At 42.7% G+C, this 21,997-nt stretch overlaps 1 pseudogene; it reads right to left on the bottom strand.

Annotated features, from left to right (window-relative positions):
• Window positions 1-1,300: 1,300 nt before the first annotated feature.
• Window positions 1,301-9,197, bottom strand: LOC138916363 (polyunsaturated fatty acid lipoxygenase ALOX12-like; annotated as a pseudogene).
• Between the last annotated feature and the right edge of the window lie 12,800 nt (window positions 9,198-21,997).

The raw sequence follows: 21,997 nt of genomic DNA, 5'->3' as shown, positions 1-21,997 counted from the left end.
TTCTTGTAAAATTTATATGGAAAAGCACAAGCCTTACTATATCTAAAACAATCATGGCATAGAAGAATACAGTGGGAGGAATAACTTTACTTGATGTTAAGCCTTACTCTATAGCTATAGTGACCAAGACAGTGTGGCAGTGATGGAAGGATAGATACATACTACCATTAAAAATAACGAAATGTTATCAAGGTCTTTATGGCAGTATATTTAATAAGTTATATGAAATATACACCTTCTTTAAAATATATAATTTACCAAAATTGATGCAAGAAGAAATAGAAAATTGAAGAGCCCTATATCTGTCTTTTTAAAATTTTTCAAAATTATGGTAAAGTATACATAAAACTCCAAGAAGATAATGTAAGAGACAATCTAGATGACTTTGGATTTGGAGATTACTTTTTAGATACAACACCAAAGGCATGATCCATGAAAGAAATAATTGATAAGCTAGAGTTCATTACAATAACAACCCTCTGCTAGGCAAAAGACACTGTCAAGAGAATGAGAAGACAAGCCCCAGACTGGGGGAAAATATTTGGAGAAGACATATCTGATAAAGGACTGTTATCCAAAATATCCAAAGAACTCTTAACAAAAAGAAAACCCATAACCCAATTTTAAAAATGGGCAAAATATCTGAACAGACACCTCCCCAAAGAAGATATACGAATGGCAAACAGCATATGAAAAGGTGCTCAATATCATATGGCATTAGAGAATTGCAAATTAAAATAACAAGATACCACTACAAACCTATTAGAATGGCCAAAATCCAAGACACTGACAATGCCAAATGCTGACAAGGATGTGAAGCGACAGTCTCTCTCATTCATGGCTGGGGGAACAGCAGATTCTCACAAAATTAAACATACCCTTACTGTATGATCTAGCAATTGCAATCCTTACTTTTTGCCCAAATGAATGGAAAATTTGTGTCAGCACAAAAACCTATACATGAATGTTTATAGTAGCTTTATTCATAATTGCTGAAACTTGAAAGCAACCAAGTCTCCTTCAGTAGATGATTGGATAAATAAACTGTGGTACATTCAGAAAATGAGTACTACAGAATATTATTCAGTGCTAAAAATAAATGAGTGATCAAGCCACACACAAAAAAATGTAGGAACTTTAAAAGCATCGTACTAAGTAAAAGAAGCCCATCTGAAAAGGCTAGATACTGAATGATTCCAACTGTACTCCTCACACTCCCTCATCTCCCCAGGATTGCGTCCTCTCCTCCTCCTGTCTGGACCTTCCTGTTTTCATGTGTTTCTTTTGCCTCATGCTGACCTCAGGTCAGAGCCCCACTCTCCCTCTCCCCGACACCCCTCCATTTCTCAGCTCCCACTCTCACCCACTGGGCAATGATCTCCCAGAGCCGTAAAGCATCATGGGCATAGAGAGCACTTGGGATTCCCAGCAGGCCTCGGTCAGCCATATCGTCAGGAGGACAGAGGGAGCAGTAGGTCAGCTGAGCCATGGCCTGACAGATCAAATGCGCATAGCCCCCTCCACCTGTGCTCATTGCTTAGGACAAGAGAGATGAGAGGCCTTGAGGAAGAAACAGAGCTGGAGAACACAGCGTACTATATAAGGGGGTCAGATATGGGCTTTTCAGATTTAATGACATGGATATAAAGGGACAAATCTCATGGGTTTAAAGGTCAGGACATTCACACACGTTGGTCTGGGATCCCAAAGGTGGCAGAAGGTAATGCAGAGCCAGATTAGTTGGCCCCAAGCCCCATGCCCTCCTTACCTTATCAAATACACCACCTTCTGAGATGAGTTGAGATTGACTTGGGTATTGATCTCCATGGTATAGTGAATGTGCAGGATCAGGAGCTGGGATGGAGGAGATTGGAGAGGGTGGTTAACGGAGAACATGCTTGGTCCTTCCTCCTAAGGCATGGCACCCAGCATGGTGGCCGTCTCTCCACTTGATGCTTTCCTTCCTGCCAGTGCCTTTGCAGGCTGGTCTTCTGCTTCTCTGATCACTTACTCTCATGTTCTCCAGCTGCCCTGTGAGTTGAGCTTTGGAGTCCAACTGACCGAGATTTCAACCACACTTTGCCATTCACTTTGATACTTGGCCAAGATACTTTGATACTTGTCCATCTCTTCATCTCTTAACAGGGGTGACAGTACAGTCTCTTATCACAGGCACTGTGGTGATGCTTATGTGAGTGATGTTTGAAGGGTATTGAGTACAGTGCCTGCACACAGAAGTCCTTGAATAGTAGCTGCTATCATTACCTTTGTTATTTCCACCTTGAATACAGGTGTCCTTTGAGAATCAGCCTTTTAACTTTTGATTTTTTAAACCAGTTTTTCTATCATGCACATCCTTACAGTTTAAACTAGCCTTTCTATTGATTTTCAAAGCCACTCCTTGAATCTCTAGTTGTTTTACTCTTGCATTTTTTAATTTTGGGGTGGGGGTAGGATATCTTCAGTCAGAATTAGAGGAGCCATATTGATCCATCCTCTTTATCAGTAGAAGGGCTGTCATAAAATCTGCTCTCACCAGCAGTTGGGCACTCTTAGGCTTCCTCTCCCCTGCTTTTCTTTAGCTAATAAGTGAGCCCATTTGATCTTCACATGCATTTCCTTTTGTCTTAGACCACTTTGTCTTCATTTCCTCTCAGTTGAGATGGAGGGTTCATGCAACCTTGGTATTTATGTGAGTTGGTGATGCCGGACAGATGGAAGACCCAAATGATACCGCTAGTGCCACGATATCAAAGCAGCTCACATTGGTTTAAAATTCAGAAAATTCATGAAAGACCCTGAGTGTCATAGAAAGCCCAAAGTCCACATGAGGAGAGAACATACCAGAGGACAAAGAATTAATAGTAATAGTAATAACAGCAAGAACTAATGCATTTTGTAGGATTTAGCCTGTCACACTGTTGTGTTATGTCGTTTTATCCTCATCATCCTCATCAATGAGGGAGCCCCTGTTATCCCCACTTAGAGATGAGGACACTGAGCACGCATCTGGTAAATACTGAGGCCAGGATTCAGTATTCTGACCCCGGCAGTCTGAATCCAGAGCCTGCACAAGTAGCCTTTATGAAATGTGCAGGCTTAGCCCTCCTGGGTGTCCTGATAACAACTCAGCTGTTTGCCATGGGATGAAGGTTGTTATGGTGAGGGGAGACAGGTGTGGAGGGGGTGGAACTAGTAAAGGGGGATTTTGAACTGTAAAAGTGGGCTTAACCATTAAGAGAGACAGAAGACGATGATGAAAGGCATCATAAAGTCAATCAAATACAAGATTCCATGAACTCTGTTGGTGTCTGTCTTGTCTATGTTTCCCCAGAGCCCAGAGGGCCACTGCACTAATGGATAGGTCTGGGGATGGAAGTGGGGACCCCTAGAAGCAGCACTACTCAAATGTTCTACCTAGCAAGTGCTCACTTATATATCTTGCTAACACTGCAAACTCTACGTACCTAAAACTGAACATCTCATCTTTGACTCCAAATTGGCTTCTCCTGACTTTACTGTTTCCGAAAATTGCTCTTGTTCATAAGCTTATACACATTTTTGTTATAAGCTTATATACATTTTTGCCCCTTCTGCTATATGTAAAGTGTCATCAAGATTTTGAAGACATTTTTTAAGCAAGCACAAGTCTATTTTTGCTGCCTCCTGCCTAGCAATAGAGTTTAGACTCACTGTTTTATAAAATTACAGTATTTCCGGGTCACTACAACAGCACATACTCTGTGAGCTCCTAGCTGTTGCAGCAGCTCAGCCTTCTGATCTTTCTCTCCAATCTCGCACCCAGGCATGCTGCAGCTACTATTTCCGCATCACAAAGTCTTTGCACTTTCCTTTCCATTTCTGTAACCCCCAAGTATTGCACCCCTGTCTTGAGCAGGTTAAATAACCTGTTAGCCTGCTGTCTTTGCTCTTTACTCTTCTATTTAATGACTCCTAAGTTGTGGTGGAACATTCTCCATCAACAATATAGTGTTTATTGCTTTCTCTCTGATGTCAAACTCTCCTTCCAGATATTGTTCTCTGGTTGTTTCTATGTGTCTCATTTGTCCTCCCAGTTAAATGGTAACTCTCCCAAAGCAGAGCAATACTTCTGTCTATCAAATCATATTCCTACTCCACACCAGACTCATTGCTAGAGAATTTCAGAACTGCCTTACAATAAGCGCTGAATAAATGCTAAGCGACTTGACTTAATAGGATAGATGGGATCTCTCTGTATTATCTCTTAAAACTACATGAAAATCTATGATTATCTCAAAATAAAAAGAATTTAAACATTAGAAATAAAGCCACAAGGCTCAAAGTCCTGACACAATCATTTTCTCCTCTCTTCAATTCACAAATTGCTATAAAAATTCTTTGCTACAATAACATGGATGCTTGTTGAATTCGAAGCTCTATTTAGATGTTCCCAGACAGATGGCTTAGGCTTTTTAAAACCTAGACAGCTGTTGGGTTGTTTCCTTTCTATGGAATGTGAGAGAGATGGGACATGGAGGGTAGAAGATGTACCCTGAAGACAGGGTGCAGCCCTGGGAGGCACCTGTAAGGCCACAGCAATGACCTCAGCCAGTGGATTGTTGTTCAGCAAGTGATATTGGAGCTCCTGCAGTTGGAAATCTGAATTTTGGATGCAGCATTTGGCCAGGAGCCAGGCAAGTGGAGGATCTGAGGGCAGGAACAGTGGCGGGGTTGGGTGCTGGGGTTGGAAGGCTGGGTCTGCAATAAAAAGGAAGTCAGCATTCATTGACCTCTCACCGTATGTGAGGCACCATTCTCACCGTTCACCATATGTGAGGGAAACAGATGGCAAAGGTAAGACTACTACCTTCCAGATGGTTATAATCTAGTAGGAGGATTGAGAACCATTCCACTCTGCCTCTCCCTAACTGTGGCACCATGTGAGTGTCAGGATGATCAGGTTGAATGCAGGAGAGTCAGAAGCAGGGAGTCCAATAAGAAGATCCTAACAGTGGTTTGGGAAAAAAGTGATGGGGTCTGAGCTATGGTGGGGGAAGGGGAAGGAGAAAGTGAGAAACTGGCAGTACATGTCAGCTAATTGTGAGAATAGCAGGAGTCGAAAATCATTAAAGCCAAGGGGAAGAGATGTTTAAGAAAGAAGGGGTGTTGCACAGATTCCAAGGTCACAAAGAGACTGAGTTGCCTCAGGGTGAGAACCAACAGAGACCATCATGACTCTCAAACAAGCAATTCCAGGTGAGTAGTGAGCAGGCTGCAAGGAAGAAAGGAGTGATGGAGACAAAATGGTCTCACTGAATGAGGCGGGAGTGGGGGACAAGAGCCAGTGGTCTTTGTCTCGGGGCAGAGGTCGGAGTGAACAGAGACCAGTCTTGGGAGGGGAATTCCCAGGGGGCCTCACCTGGATGACCATGGTAACAGCTTCCCATTGGGTTCCATCTTCAGCATCACCAGGTCAGCAGCCAGGTACTGCCTCTCTCCTTGGATCACGTTGGCTGGAATTCCATCCAGCAGGATGAAGTCAGCTTCAAACAGGGAAGTGTTCTTAGGAAAAGAGGAATGTATCCATAGTTAAAGTTGAAAGCATACCTCCAGAGGGCCAAGGCAAAGGGGAAGATGTAAAGACACTCAAGTCTAGCTCCTTGCCGTTATCCCACAGCATGCCAGAGTCCTCGTGGCAGAACTGAAGGAAGCATCAGAGCATCCGGTTCAAGTCCTCATTTTACAGGGAGGGATAGGACCCAATGAAGCGAGCCTTCCCAAGGGACATGCAGCTTGTTTGTGGCACAGGTAGTTTTAGAACTAGGCCTGCCAATTGATTCTGCACCGCAGGTGTATTAAGCTCTCCCCTTGTCAAGTTGGCCAAGCTCCTTTCCGCATTATCTCCTGAGGGTCTACTTTGTTTGGCTGTAACTGGCCTCAAAGCTTTTCCTCTACATACTTTATCATCTCTAGGTTTTTCTGGCACAGGACTCTGCACCCAGAGGCAGTGGCTTAGCACGGCCTCCCTTCCCTGAGTCATCTTTGGTCTGCCCCTTTGCCACTTTTCCTCCCACACTGCCAAGAAGAGAACAATGTAGGGTGGGAGAAGGTACCTGAAGTTCTTTCTCCAACTGGGCCCGAAGCTCCTCCATCCCCGTGGGCAGCACTAGCCGGGAGGGCAGAGAGGTGGAGCGTCTCAACAGCATGGGGATGGTGCCATCGAGGAATTAGTAGCCAAAAAGCTCACCATCCTGCCAGCGCCGGTGAACCTGCTCTGTGGAGGTTGGGTTGGGGTGTGGATGAAGGATATTTACCCCAATAGTCCTCTCCTCCAGACTCCACCTCAGGGATTTAGTCACATGATTACCCCATACCCAGCCCCCATCTTTTCATTCTTGAGGCCTCTGTGAGTTCACCAGGCACAATAAGGTCTTTTTTGGCAAACAGTTTTAGGGACTATGGCGTGTGACAGATAGGTCATGAAAAGGGCCAGCAAGGTGTTATGGAGACCTGGGGAAACCACTGATCAGTCAAGGCACTCTTTTGTTCCGAGAAGATCTGATCAAAATCCTCCAGGCATTTCCAGGAGCTCAGGAGGGTGTAAACTTGTTTGATGGCAAATTCTATAACCTTAGAACAGACAGTGAGGATTAAACTGTCAATTTACCAAATCCTACCTGTTTCTGGATCCACCAGCCCCACTCCACTCTGACCATCTCCTCACCCTGACTCCACTGTCCATTCAAAGTCCCGTCTCTTCTCCTCGTGGAATCTCATATTTGGAGGCAGATCACCCTTAGTCCCTGCAGCTATTGTCAGGGGCAACCCTTCCTTCCAGGTGGCCCTGCTAGGAGATGGGGACAAAAGTTAATGGAGAGGGTAGAAGTCAGCGATGGAAGAAGTGTCAGGGAAGGGGTGGGACAACTGGGAGGCCTAAGGGAGGTGGTCCCTGGTAGGTCTGCTGTCTTTCCTCCAGTTCTTTCTCTCAGTGCTTCTGGCACACATCCAAGGCATTGTTTCCTGCGAGGTGGCCTGGGAGACGTTAACACAACTGACCACACTGCTCTGTCCAAGCTCATGCTATGCTCTGGCTTCTTCCAATCTCCTGTCTCTTTAACTGTATTGCATCAGACTCTTTTGCCTTTTTCTCCGGCTCTGTCTCTCCTAATTAATTCCCTGGCCATTTATTTCATCCTCGCCCACCCCCTTTTCTTGATTTCACGAATCTCAGATCTCATATTTGTCCTAAGACAAAAATCCTGTTTTTGACACCCTGTCATAATCCTTAACTCAAATTTCCCTGTCTGTCCCTATTCTTCATTATCTATGAATTTTATTCTTAATCACCTGAAATGTTCATACCTATGCTACATTATCCTATATTACTTTATGATTCTCCCCTGTCTTGGTCCTCTCCTGTCCACACCTCGACCTGTCCTCCAACAGGACATATTTCAAGTCAGGTGCACTTACATCCCCTGACCTCGCCTTTCTCCATCCTCACCTATTCCCTGGGATAAGATACTGTGTGTGTGCCCCCCTCAACCGTACCCTCCCACCTGTCTTGGAGAACAAATGGTTTCATGGTGCTACCTTTACTTGGTTCCATCTCACCTGTCCTCAACGTCACATAGTCTATATTTGTTAACCTGACTTGTTCCTGCCCTCACTTGTAATTATACTTGCTTCTCAAAGATGCATATTCCGTGTTCTTACCTGTCCTTTCTCTCAATTGTCTCTCCTACTTATTTCCTAAGGTAAAAGATTCTGTATTTTCTGTCATTCATCGCCACCCCCTGCCAGGAGCTCCCTGTCTCTCACAGTGATCTTCCTTGTTTTTCTAACTTTTCAGCTCTCCAAGGTTATATCATTTGCTTCCCTTAGCTGTCTCCTCTCAGGGGTCACTGGCCATCTCATGTGCCATGTGCTACCCCGCCCTGCCCTAACTTGCTCCCCATCACATAGCGGTCTCCTTCCCACTTTTACTTTGCTCTTCAGTTTTCCATCATTGCTGCAACTCCATTCCCCGTTCTCCCCTTCTTGGAAGAGGGAACCTTCAGATCGCTTCTCTGTGTCCGCCTATTCTACATCCAACTTCAGGACTTTATACATTTTTTCTTCCGTTTCAAGCATCCTGCGTTTTCCACCCTTAACCTGCTGAGCACCCACTTTTTCTAGTCTCTTCCGACCTTCATCAGTGCCCCCTCTCCCAGTGGTTCCCGAGGCCCTGCCCCAGTTCCCCGCCGCTGCCCCTCACCGGTGCCCTCGGGCAGGCTCAGCACGCCCTCGCCCTGCACCCAGCGGTAACACGGGAAGGCGGCCTCCGCGCAGGCTCCAGGGCCCTGCACCGTGATGCGGTCGCAGAACCACGCGTCGTCCACCAGGGAGTGGTGTTTGCGCAGCTTCACGAAGTGCAGTGGCCCCAAGTCCTCGGAAACGTCTCGATCAAACTCTTCCTCCTGCGGAGGCCAGAACCCGGCGAGACTTAGTAGCAGGGCCCCGGGAGAGGCCGTTCCGTCCGGGTTGGGAGTTGGGGGTCAGAGGTGGGGCGGGGACGAGAAGAGGCGAGGACCTTTCTGGAGTCTGGGTTGACAAGGCCTCCAAAGATAGCATTCCCTCGTTCCCTCCTCGCGACACCTGCGGGCTGTGTCTCAGACGCCCGGTCGCAGGGAGGACGAGGGAGCGTGGGGCGTGGCCTGCAGTGTCTGAATTGATGACTGAGCATCAGCACCCGCATCGGTCCCTTTGCTGAGCTCTCACCCCGCCCACGCTCTCCCCAGGAGCTTCAGGTTTGACCCCTCATCCTATATTGAGCCTATGGTGCCACTGGCTCTGGGGTCTTTTGGGGAAGGAGTTGGAGGCTGCGAGGACCTGAGTCGGGAAGAGAGAAGGGGGTTGAGCCCAGCCTGGCCCTGGCTCCCGACCCTCTTCGCACTCCTGGCGCGGGAGTCCCAACTCCCTGGGAGTCTCAGCCGGCGCAGTCGCGCTGTCGCTCGCCCCCAGCCTCCCGATTCCGAGCCGCCCTCCCGCCGCGAGCCGAGCCCGGGCCAGGGTCAGTGTCCCCGCTCCCGCCCGCTGACCTGGCCCCGCACCGGCTGCAGCTGCAGCTCCAGCTCCGCCTCCCCGCGCGCCCCGACCAGCCACAGCTGCACGCGGTTGTGCGACCCGGAGAAGAGCGAGGCCCCGGTGGCCACGCGGATGCGGTAGCGGCCCATGGCAGCGGGTGGATTCACCTGGGCTTTAGAGGTTCGGTCAACGATATCAGGTGAGAATTCCGCGGCCAGGTAAAATAAATAAAGCAGGACTCTGCGAGTCTGCCCACTCCAGGGTGTGGGGCACTCCTGGGTCTCCATCCCAGACAAGAACATGTGATTAGCTCGTGGGGTGGGGTGTTAAGGGGGAGGCTGCTCTTCTCAGCTCAATGCTGAGAAGCGGGGCTTTGAGGAAGATGAGGGGCTGAGCCTGGGTGCAGTAAGGAGGGAGAGGGGGCAGGGCTAATCCATCTGAGTTCCTCTCTAGGCTTCTCATACTCCCCCAACCCCGCGTTTTGCTACTGAATAGCATTTTCTGCAGGAGTCCTGGGTGCCATTCCCTTTTCTTTTTGCCAGTGACCGGTGCCCCTGGGTGACTGTCTCCACCGTCTCTTCATCTACCAGGTCTGCCTGCTGAAGGGGCATCGAGATTGTCCTTGTGGGCCAGAGAAGGCCCCTTCTTGAGGGACACTCGAGAGTTAGGGAAAAGTTAGAATATCCCCTCCAATGTGACTTTCCATGTCCAGGCACCTAGGGAGTAGCTGAGGCCTCCATTTTCTCCCCCATCCCAAGAGAAAAAAAACCAATGTCCATGGTCCAGTGTTTCTCCTTATCCACTCCTTTCTGTTTATGGACTTGTTTCTATAAGGTTTTGGTCATTTCTTCCACAAAAAAATGAGGTCACGCTACCATTTTGTTTTCCTAGGAAGTTGTTTTCCACAGTTAACAATACATGATGGGAATATCTTCAGATCAATAGAGAACCAACTACACTTTTGGTTAGCTCTAAGTATTCCTTTCTTGATGAGCATCCAGGTTGTTCCCAGGAATATTAACTATGATGAGTGCTTTAATCAACACGTGTCTATGTATGCCATTAAGTATTGGAGCTTTTAAACTTATAGAATAAATTCCAAGAAGTGAGATTTCTGTGTAAAATTATATGAATGTATAGTAATAGATATTATCAAATATTTTCCAAAAAGCCTGTAGCATGGTATCAGAGTGCTCTTTCTCTGCATTCTCACCTGCACAGGGAGTTATCATTTAAAAATATTTTGCCAGGGGCCGGCCCCGTGGCCGAGTGGTTAAGTTCACGCGCTCTGCTGTGGCGGCCCAGGGTTTTGCCAGTTCGAATCCTGGGCGCAGACATGGCACCGCTCACCAAGCCATGCTGAGGCGGTGTCCCACATGCCACAACTAGAAGGACCCACAACTAAAACTACACAACTATGTACTGGGGGGCTTTGGGGAGAAAAAGAAAAAATAAAATCTTAAAAAGAAGAAGAAGAAGAAGATTGGCCCTGAGCTAACATCTGTGGCCAATCTTCCTTTAAAAATATTTTGCCAGTCTGGTGGACGAAAAGTGTCAAGAACTATGAGAAATCTGGGATTTTACCCTGCTTAAAAGCTAGCCAATTAGCCTGTTACTGTTTGTGAGACGGTGGTAGAAGACACAAGACTCCTGTTCAAATTCCTAAAGAACATTATTATTCACAGCAAAAGAAATAGCCGGAGGTTCATGTCCCATCCCTTCCTCCTGCCCCTAAGTTCCATGGTGGTGACTCAGGAGGGCGTGGATGGATGCCTGTACCTACAGCAGGTTGCATTACAGGACGGGATCACTGAGCTTGGGGAATTCACCATTTTTATACTAAGTGGAAGGAAGTCTGTTCTTTGTCTGGGGGTGATATTACCTCATTCCACAAGATTGCTTGCTACAAACATGGCTCTTGAGAAATAGCCCAAATAAAGAGCAGTCAAGACCTTGCATTCCTGGAATACCCAGCAGGAATGTTCGGGGGCAATCAGGGCCCATGGCAGATTTCCCCTCCCAATAGAAAGTAGTGTCTTAGCTGCTTAACACCTTCTATAGCTTCCTATTAGATATAAAATAATATACTCACGTCAATTACTTTCCTATATACCAGCAATGAACAAGTAGAACTTGAAATTTAAAACACCTTGCCATTTACATTAGTACCCCCTAAAATGAAATAGTTAGATATAAATCTAACAAAATATGTACAAGATCTATATGAGTAAAACTACAAAACTGATGAATGAAATCAAAGAAGAACTAAATAAATGGTGAGATATTCCATGTTCGTGGATAGGAAGACTCATTCTTGTCAAGATGTCAGTTCTTCCCAACTAGATCTATAGAGTCAATGCAATCATAATCAAAATATCAGAAGGTTATTTTTGTGAATATCAACGGACTGATTCTAAAGTTTATAAGGACAGGAAAAAGACCCAAAATAGCCAACTCAATGTTGAAGGGGAAGAATAAAGTTGGAGCCACTACCCAACTTCAAGACTTACTACAAAACTGCCGTAATCAGGACAATATGGCATCGATGAAAGAAGAGACAAATAGATCAATGCAACAGAATAGAGCCCAGAAATAGATCCACATAAATAAAATCAACTGATCTTGGACAAAGGAGCAAAAGCAATACAATGGAGCAAAGATAGTCTTTTCCACAAATGGTGCTGGAACAACTGGACATCCACATGCAAAAGAATTAATCTAGACACACACCTTACACCATTTACAAAAATTACCTCAAAATGGATCACAGACCTAAATATAAAATACAAAACTATGAAACTCCTAGAAGATAACATAGGAAACAACCTTGTAAATGTTTTCCCCAGGAAGTTTTTCTTTTCTGGTCTCAGAGGGTTTTACTTCATACACATGCAGATTGGTATTCAGCTAAAAGATCTAAAGGACTTCTATGTGGCTATCTAGAATTCTTTGTGTAGCTTCCCCCTCTTGTATATGTAGCCCTGCAATTTCTAGCCTTCTTGGCCTCCCTGAACTCCAGTCTCTGTCTCCCCACCTCAGTAAGATTGTCTGACTCAGTTTGGATTCTCCCTCACTGTGCACAGTCTGGGAATTAACTCCATGAAAAAAATCTGGATAATGATAGAACTCATTTCATTTACCTTTTCTCAGGGATCACAGTACCACACTGATTATTTTTCAGTGCCTAAAAATAATTGTTTTCTATATTTTGTATAGTTTTCTAGTTGTTTATGGTAGGAAGGTAACTCTGGAACATCTTAGTGTCTCATGGCTGGAAGCAGAAAAACTCTCTCACCTTTGTCATAGTTTTATCACACCTCTATGTATTCGCAAATATATTTCATTTTAATTATCTTAACCTGATTTTTTTAAAAAGTGGTATCATGCTTTATGCAATCATTTGGAGTTGATACTAATTTAACCTAAACTTTCATGTTGTATTTACCTGTTTTTCTTATATCCTTACAAGCACAAGACTTCTGCCTCTGCCTTGATTTTGTTCCTATTCACCTGGACTAGAAGTTTGTGTTATTGTGAACTGGGGACAGGGGGTGCTTATCCCAAAGCCATTCAAGGGACAAGTAAGAGCAGAACTTCAGCAATCTCCCTCCTAATTGATCTGCCCAACTAAGCAGAACAGTTTCCCCCAGGCCCGTCCCCATCCTTTCCACACGGGTCCAAAACAACGCCCCTGTCATCGAGAGAGTCTCTCGCCGTTTTTTGGAGGTCTCATTTCTGTAGTTCCTCCTTGGTTGTACATTGGGGAAAGAACTAGTAATCATGCTGATTAAGTTTCCTGGCAGGGCTGGACATTTATTTGGGAGCACTTTTTTTTTTTTTGTAAGAAAACTGGTAGCCATTTCTATCAATTGCAAACCATTTCTGTGGTTAGCACTAAAGCAATAACATCACTTCAAGATTGCTCTTCTTTGTATTAGAGAATGTCCTGGAATGGTTATTTCTTTTCTTTCTTTTTTTTTTTTTTTCACCTTCTTACATTTCAATCTTGTTTCTTTTTGTTCTTTTTTTAAGGTTGGCACCTGAGCTAACATCTGCTGCCAATCTTCTGTTTCTTCTTCTTCTTTTTCTCCCAAAAGCTCCCCAGTACATAGCTGTATATTCTAGTTGTAGGTCCTTCTGGCTCTGCTATGTGGGATGCCACCTCAGCATGGCTTGATGAGTGGTGCTCGGTCCACACCCAGGATCCAAGCCAGCCAAACCTTGGGCCACCAAAGTGGAGCGTGCAAACTTAATCACTCGGGCACAGGGCTGGCTCCCTGGAATGCCTATTTTATATTCAACTTAAAGCAATCATCTACCCACTATTTGGGAAGATATGGATATAGATACAGAGATGGATATGGATATAGTTCTAATAATAGAATTTTTGGGATCACAGTGTCTTGGGGTTTAAATGTTAATGATGGATATATTTAGTTGATATTTCCCCAAATATACCTATCAGCATACATGACTTTACAAAGGGGACAAAGATCCTTTAGGGAGAAGAAAAGGGCACAAACCCTTTTCCTTTGAGGTTCAAAGTTCTTGAATATTTTGAGACATTCGGGTGGCTCTGAAGTCAGCTGCCAGAGAAAGGACAGCAGAGAAACTCAGAAGCACAAAGGATCAGGGCTCTGAACAGGTGTCTGGATGGGATCCATACCATGACCTAGGTTATCACAGGGAGACCTGGTTCTCAGCACAACAAGTGACTTTGACACTGAGGGCATTAAAGAATATGTGACTGTATTAATTGGAACCCCAACTGGTGATTCATCACAAACCCAGTTTTCATACGTGTGCTCATATAATCTTAATAGCTGTGAGATAAAGTAAGCATTATTTTAACCTTTTTTTTTTTTTTTTTAGAGAAAAGGACTTGGCATTTCAAGTGTGTGAATCAGTTTCTCATTGTCTGATCGGGGCTTTACAAATCTGAGGGTCAAATCCTAGAACAGGGTGACTGAATCAAGGTGTGACCAAGTGTTTCCCAATTTCTTGCCTACTTCCCTTAGATTATATCATGCCCTCCTCCAGATTGACCTCAGATGATTGAACTAGAGGATTTCCAAAGACCTAGCTTCATGAAATCCTCAGGTCCACCCTCCTTTTCTCTTTCATTGCCCCGTGACAAAACACAAACAACCCGAGGCAGACCTGGCTTTCTGTGCTTTTGGATGATCTTAAGAAAAGGGAAGCAAAGCAGCCAAAGAGCCTTATGTACAGGGGCAATAAGCCAAGAGTAAATTCCACGGCAAAGTGAAATCAGGCTGGAGAAAGAATTATTTGACATGTTTAGAGTTTCAATCGTGAGGTTCAGAGTAAGGGCATGCATCTATTACTGTATAAATTATGATTATTCTGAACCCGCATCCTTCTGACTACAAGATGTCTACTCTGTAACTTCTAGGGATTCCCACTCAGCCCAAAGGGTCAGCCATGTCTACAATAACTGACCTCACAGAGGAACAATCCAAAAATTCTGGTCTGTCTGTTAAAGGGCCTGTTTTCCCCCCATGTGGATGACTTTACCACCACAATCACAGCCTCAAGAAGCTGTGGGATGATCAAAGCCTTCTTAGAACACTCATCTCCACAGGGTTATGCTCAGATGTGGGTTCTCCATGCCAGAGTAAGGTGAGACACCAAAGTGATGGCCATAGCTGACACAGCTTTTACAAATGCACATACCAAGACACATACATGCTCATACACACTCATTTTGTCTAAGGCACATTTCTATGTCCTATTACTAGAACCAGATGACCCAGCACTTTGGGGATAAGACCTTGATATCACTAATGAAAAAAATAACCTGGAGACTTGGGGAATCAGCTCTGCTCCTGGCAAGCCTCAATGTAGCTCCTTCCAACACCACCCCTCTCTCCCTCACACTCCACATTCCCATCCTAGGCAGGGCTCCTATTTGAAGTTAATGTCACCTTTACTGATGGGATCTGGCCCAGGGCCAGCAAGAGTTGGTTATGCTGAAACCTCAGCACAGTGGGACACTCTTATCTATGGTCATGTGGTGAGGAGACCCAGAAGGCTGTACTGATATCAAATAATGAGGCTTTAGAGTCAGGAAAATGTGATTTTAAGTTCCTTATCTGCCGCCAAACTTTATGATTTTGAACAATGTTCTTAATGTCACACTTTTAGTTTCCTGCGCTTAAAAATGGGGTTAATACTGAGCATTATAGTGTTAATTTCCTTTGTCTCTTATCATCAAGTATCTAAATCTTCTTGCTATAGCTCCAGTTGGTCCAGCATCTCAACCAAGCCTTAATCACACCTCTCTCAGATCTCAAATCATCTCATGGCTTGGCTCTTGCCCATGACCTGAGTGCTCGGCTATGATTTCCAGCTGTACCTGTTAGTGTCAAATCCATGATGGGGACATCTTATAGCTGAGGTGATCTCTTTGATCCAAATTTCCACTTTATTTCAAGGTACCTCAATGGTTCCCCTCCACCTCCAAGATTTCACATATCAGGCTCATCAAAAGTGATAATAAGACAGGGAGGGGTTAAGAGTCAATTTTCTCACTTTTTTGATTGAGCTCAGGGATGCAAATGAAAAAGGTGGGACAGGGGCTTCTATCCTCCAAAATGATAACTAAAGTAACTATTTTTCCTAAAAAGTGAAGAGTCTATTAAAATAAGAATGCTGCATATTAAAATTCTGATTAGAAAATCAATGAAGCCAAAAGCTGAGTCCTTCAAAAACTCAAAAAATTGACAACCTTTAACTAAAGTCACCAAGAAAAAAAAGAGGAGACTCAAATTACTAAAACCAGGTGTGAAAAAGGGACATTACCACTGAACTTACAAAAATAAAAAGGATTAAGTACTATAAACAATTGCATGTCAACAAAAATGGAAATCCTAGATCAAATGGACAAACTCCTAAAAACACTTAAATGATGCTGACTGAAGAATAAATAGAAAATCTGAATAGATGTATAACAAGTAAAGAGATTGATACACTAATTAAAAACTTCCAACAAAGAAAAATCCAGGACCAAATGGCTTTACTGGTGAATTCTACCAAAAGTAAAAAAGAATTAACACTAATTTTTATCAAACTCTTCCAAAAAGTATACAAGGGGGAGAAATTTCCCAAATCATTCTGTGAAATCATTATTACCTTAATACCAAAGCCTGAGAAAGACCTTGGAAGAAAAGAAAGCTAGAGATCCAATATTTTTTATGACTCCAGATGCAAATATCCTCAACAAAATACTAGCAAATCAAGTTTAGCAGCATATTAAGTGGATTATACACCATGACCAAATGGGGTTTATCTCAGGAATGCAAGGTTACTTTAACATCTGAAAATCAAACAATAACATACACCATATTAATAGAATAAAGGAAAAACACTACACATAATCTCAATAAAAGCAGAAAAAGCATTTGACAAAATCCAATACCCTTTCATTATAAAAAAAGAAGTCACAGGGAGTGACATCAGCATCATGGCAGAGTGAGCTCTTCCCTTAGTCTCTCCCCCTAAGATACAACAAAAAGGATATTCATAAACCAACAGAGGACATTCATACAACACAATAGATGTCTGAGAGGACCTTACAGCCATACAACTGAAGGTGGGGGTGCTGGACCCCCCCGGGAGGCAGTGGAAGGAGGTAAGGGGGTCTCCTGTCCCTCATGAGTGGTGGTGATCTAGGGTGTGGGACCTAACGCTGTGGCCAGCATGCCACCCTGAGTGGAGAAGGGGGAAAACGCAGCCCTCCACAGGAATGTTTGTGCTCTTGGAGTTGACTGCAAGCCTGTGGGAATGCTCCACATCAAGTCAGCTAGGCAATTGTGGGTGCTCCACACGAAGCCGAGAAGCCCAGGTGGGCACACAGTGAGTGCAGAGTCGGGGCATGTGGGATTGCGCATGTGAAAGAAAGTGCCCCTCTCCTGCTCTGACCTGGGGCACCAGCTCAGCTAGTAGGCAAGAGCAGGGCATCCCTGCCAGAGCACCTGCACCTATGCGTATAAAGCAGCAGTGGCCTACAGGCAGACAGGCCCTGTGAGCACAGCTTCCAATGGACAGGCACATCTGCCAGGGGTCACAGAGGGCCTGCCTCCTCATCCAGTGGTAGCAGGTGGAATCTGCAACCAGATACTAACTACCACTATGTGATGGAAAAAATATGCCCCACTGAATAGCATGAAGAAGTATATTAACACTCCAGACAAGAAGGAAAATTACAAGTATCCAGAAATCAATCCTAAAGTCACAAGAATTTACAAGCTAAGTGGTAGAGAACTCAAAATAGTTATCATAAAGAAACTCAATGAGTTACAAGAAAACTCAGAAAGATAGTTTAATATATGTGGCATAAAATTAATGAAGAAAGAGAATTCTTCACAAAAGAGATACCGTCCAAAAAAATCAGAAATGTTGGAGATGAAAAACACAATGAATGAGATAAAGAAAAATCTAGAGTCCTTAAAAACCAGAGCTGAGATTATAGCATACAGAATCAGTAATTTAGAGGACAGAAATATAGAAATGCTGCAGATGGAAGAGGAGAGAGAACTAAGACTAAAAAAAGATGAAGACTTCTCCAAGAATTATCTGACTCAATTAGGAAAGGCAAGATAAGGATTATAGGTATTCCAGAGGGGGAAGAGAGAGAGAAAGGAGCAGAGAGCTTGTTCAAAGAAATAGTAGCTGAGAACTTCCCAACCCTGGAGAAGGAGCTGAAATTACATGTAAATTAAGCTAATAGAACTCCTAATTACATCAAGGCAAAGAGACCTTCTCCAAGGCATATATTAGTAAAACTGACAAGAGTCAGTGACAAAAAATATTAAGGGGAGAAGAAAATAATCCACAAAGGAACCGCTACCATGTTTTCAGTGGATTTCTCAGCAGAAACCTTACAGGCTAGGAGAGAGTGGAATTATGTATCCAAAATTCTGAAGATAAAAACTTTCAGCCCAGCAAACTCCATCCAGCGAAACTGTCCTTAAGATATGATAGAGAAATAAAAACTTTCCCAGATAAACAAAAGCTGAGAGAGTTCTTTACCACAAGATCTGCACACACACACACACCCCCCCCCCCCAGGAATGATCAAGAAGGCCCTCATACCTGAAAAAAAAAGAAGGAGTTTACAAAGCCTTGAGCAAGGAGATAAATAGACAGACAAAATCAGAAAATTGCAGCTCTCTTTCAGAACAGGTTAGCAAACAATTATAACATTAAAGATAAAAGGAAGGAAAGCATCAAAAATAGCTACAACCACTTCATTTTAATCACAAACGCACAATGGGATAAGTTGTGACAACAATAACTTAGACAGGGAAGAGAAAAGGAATGGAACCTGCTTAGACTAAGGAGATCAGAGGCTATCAAAAAATGGACTATCCCATCTATGAGATCTTTTATACAAACCTCATGGCAACCACTAAACAGAAAATCAGGACAGAGACACAAATGATAAATAAAGAGAAAACTGAGAAAACCATCATAGAGAAACACCAAACTGAACTGGCAGTCAGAAATACACAGGATGAGAAACAAAGGAAATATAGAACAACGAGAAAACAAGTGATAAAATGGCAGCATTAAGTCCTCAAATATCAATAATCACTCTAAATGTACATAGATTGAATTCTCCAATTAAAAGACACAGAGTGGCTGGGTGGATTAAAAAACAAGACCAACAATATGCTGCCTCCAGGAAGCACATCTCAGCTCTAAAGACAAACACAGGCACAGAGTGAAGGGATGGAAGATGATACTCCAAGTTAACGGCAAACAAAAGAAAGCAGGTGCTGCCATACTCATGTCAGACAGAATAGACTTCAAGATAAAAAAAGGCAATGAGAGACAAATAGGGGCAGTATATAATGATAAAAGGGACACTCCACCAAGAGGACATAATGCTTATAAATATATATGCACCTAACACAGGAGCACCAAAGTACATAAAGCAACTATTAATAGACCTAAAAGGAGAAATTAAAAGCAACCCAATAATAGTAGGGGACCTCAACACCCTACTTACATCAATGGATAGATCATCCAGACAGAACATCAACAAAGAAATAGTAGAATTAAATGAAAACTAAGCCAGGTGGACTTAATAGATTTATACACAACATTCCATCCAAAATCGGCAGAATATACATTCTTCTCAAGTGTACATGGAACACTCTCAAAGATAGACCACATGTTGGGAAACAAGGCAAGCCTCAATAAATTTAAGAAAACTGAAATCATATCAAGCATCTTTTCCAACCGTCATGCTATGAAATCAACTATAAGAAAAAAGCTTGGAAAGTGAAAAATATGTGGAGACTAAACAACATGCTACTGAACAACCAATAGATCAATGAAGAAATTAGAAGGGAAATAAAAAAATATCTGGAGACAAATGAAAATGAAAATACACCATACTAACTCATATGGGATGGAGCAAAAGCAGTCCTAAGAGGGAAATTCATGGCAATACAGGCCCACATTAACAAATAAGAAAAATCTCAAATAAATAATCTTAAACTACACCTAACAGAACTAGGAAAAAGAAGAACAAAGCCCAAACTCAGAAGAAGGAGGGAAATAATAAAAATTAGAGCAGAAATAAATGAAATTGAAACCAAACAAACAAAAAAACAAAAACCAGTAGAAAGGATCACTGAAACTAAGAGCTGGTTGTTTGAAGATAAACAAAATTGACAAACCCTTAGCTAGACTCAGTAAGAAAAAAAGAGAGATGGCTCAAATAAATAAAATTAGAAATGAAAGAGGAGAAATTACAACAGATACTGCAGAAATACAAAGGATTATAAGAGAATACTATGAAAAACTATATGCCAACAAATTGGACAACCTAGAAGAAATGGATAAATTCTTAGACTCATACAACCTCCCCAAACTGAATCAAGAAGAAATAGAGAATCTGAACAGACCAATCACAAGTAAGGAGATTGAAACAATAATCAAAAACCTCCCCAAAAATAAAAGTCCAGGACCAGATGTCTTCTCAGGAGAATTCTACCAAACATTCAAAGAAGATTTAATACCTATCCTTCTCAAACTATTCCAAAAAATTGAAGAAGATGGAACACTTCCTAACTCATTCTACAAGGCCAATATCACCTTGATCCAAAACCAGACAAGGACAACACAAAGAAGGAAAATTACAGGCCAATATCGCTGATGAACATAGATGCAAAAATCCTCAGCAAAATATTGGCAACCCAAATACAGCAATATATTAAAAGAACATACACCATGATCAAGTGGGATTTATACCAGGGACTCAGGGATGGTTCAACATCCACAAATCAATGTGATACATCACATTAACAAAATGAGGAATAAAAACTACATGATCAGCTCAATAGATGCAGAGAAAGCATTTGACATGATCCGACATCCATTTATGATAAAAACTCTCACTAAAATGGGTATAGAAGGAAAGCACCTCAACATAATAAAGGCCATATATGACAAACCCACAGCCAACATCATACTCAATGGGGAAAAACTGAAAGCCATCCGTCTGAGAACAGGAACAAGACAAGGGTGCCCACTCTTGCCACTCTTATTCAACATAGTACTGGAGGTTTTGGCCAGAGCAATTAGAGAAGAAAAAGATAAAAAATATCCAAATTGACAAGGAAGTAGTGAAACTCTCTCTGTTTACAGACAACATCATTCTCTATATAGAAAACCCTAAAGAATCCACCAGAAAACTATTAGAAATAATCAACAACTACAGCAAAGTTGCAGGGTACAAAATCAACTTACAAAAATCAGTTGCATTTCTATATTTTAATAACAAACTAACAGAAAGAGAATTCAAGAATACAATCCCATTTATAATCCCAACAAAAAGAATAAAATATCTACAGATAAATTTAACCAAGGACGTGAAAAACCTATACAATGAAAACTATAAGACAGTATTGAATGAAATCGATGACATAAAGAAATGGGATGATATTCCATGCACATGGATTAGAAGAATAAACATGGTTAAAATGTCCATACTACCTAAAGCAATCTACAGGTTCAATGCAATCCCAATCAGAATCCCAATGACATTCTTCATGGAAGTAGAACAAAGAATTCTAAAATTCATATGGGACAACAAAAGACCTTGGATAACTAAAGCAATCCTGAGAAAAAAGAACAAAAGTGGAGGCATCACAATCCCTGGCTTCAAAACATACTAAAAGCTATAGTAATCAAAACAGCATGGCACTGGCACAAAAACAGACACATGGATCAAGGGAACAGAATTGAAAGTCCAGAAATAAAACCACACATCCACAGACAGATAATCTTCAACAAAGGAGACAAGAACATACAATGGAGAAAGGAAAGTCTCCTCAATAAACGGTGTTGGGAAAACTGGACAGCCACATGCAAAAGAATGAAAGTAGACCATTGTCTTTCACCATACACAAATTTTAACTCAAAATGGATAAAAGACTTGAAGGTAAGACCTGAAACCATAAAACTCCTAGAAGAAAATATAGGCAGTACACTCTTTGACCTTAGTCTTAGAAGCATCTTTTTGAATATCATGTCTACTCAGGCAAGGGAAACAAAAGAAAAAATAAACAAACGAGACTTCATCAGATTAAAGAGCTACTGCAAGGCAAAGGAAACCATGAACAAAACGAAAAGACAACCCACCAACTGAGAGAAAATATTTGCAAATCGTATATCCAACAAAGGGTCAATCTCCAAAATATATAGAGAACTCACAAAACTCAATGACAAAAAAACAACCCGATCAAAGAAAGGGCAGAGGTTATGAACAGACATTTTTCCAAAGAAGATAAACAGATGGCCAATAGTCACATGAAAAGATGTTCAGCATCACTAATCATTAGGGAAATGCAAATCAAAACTACAGTGAGATGTCTCCTTACACCCATCAGAATGGCTATAAGTACCAAGACAGAAA

Source organism: Equus caballus, chromosome 11 (assembly GCF_041296265.1).
Source record: "Equus caballus isolate H_3958 breed thoroughbred chromosome 11, TB-T2T, whole genome shotgun sequence".
NCBI lineage: Eukaryota > Metazoa > Chordata > Mammalia > Perissodactyla > Equidae > Equus > Equus caballus.
This window is presented reverse-complemented; position numbering and strand designations above follow the sequence as displayed.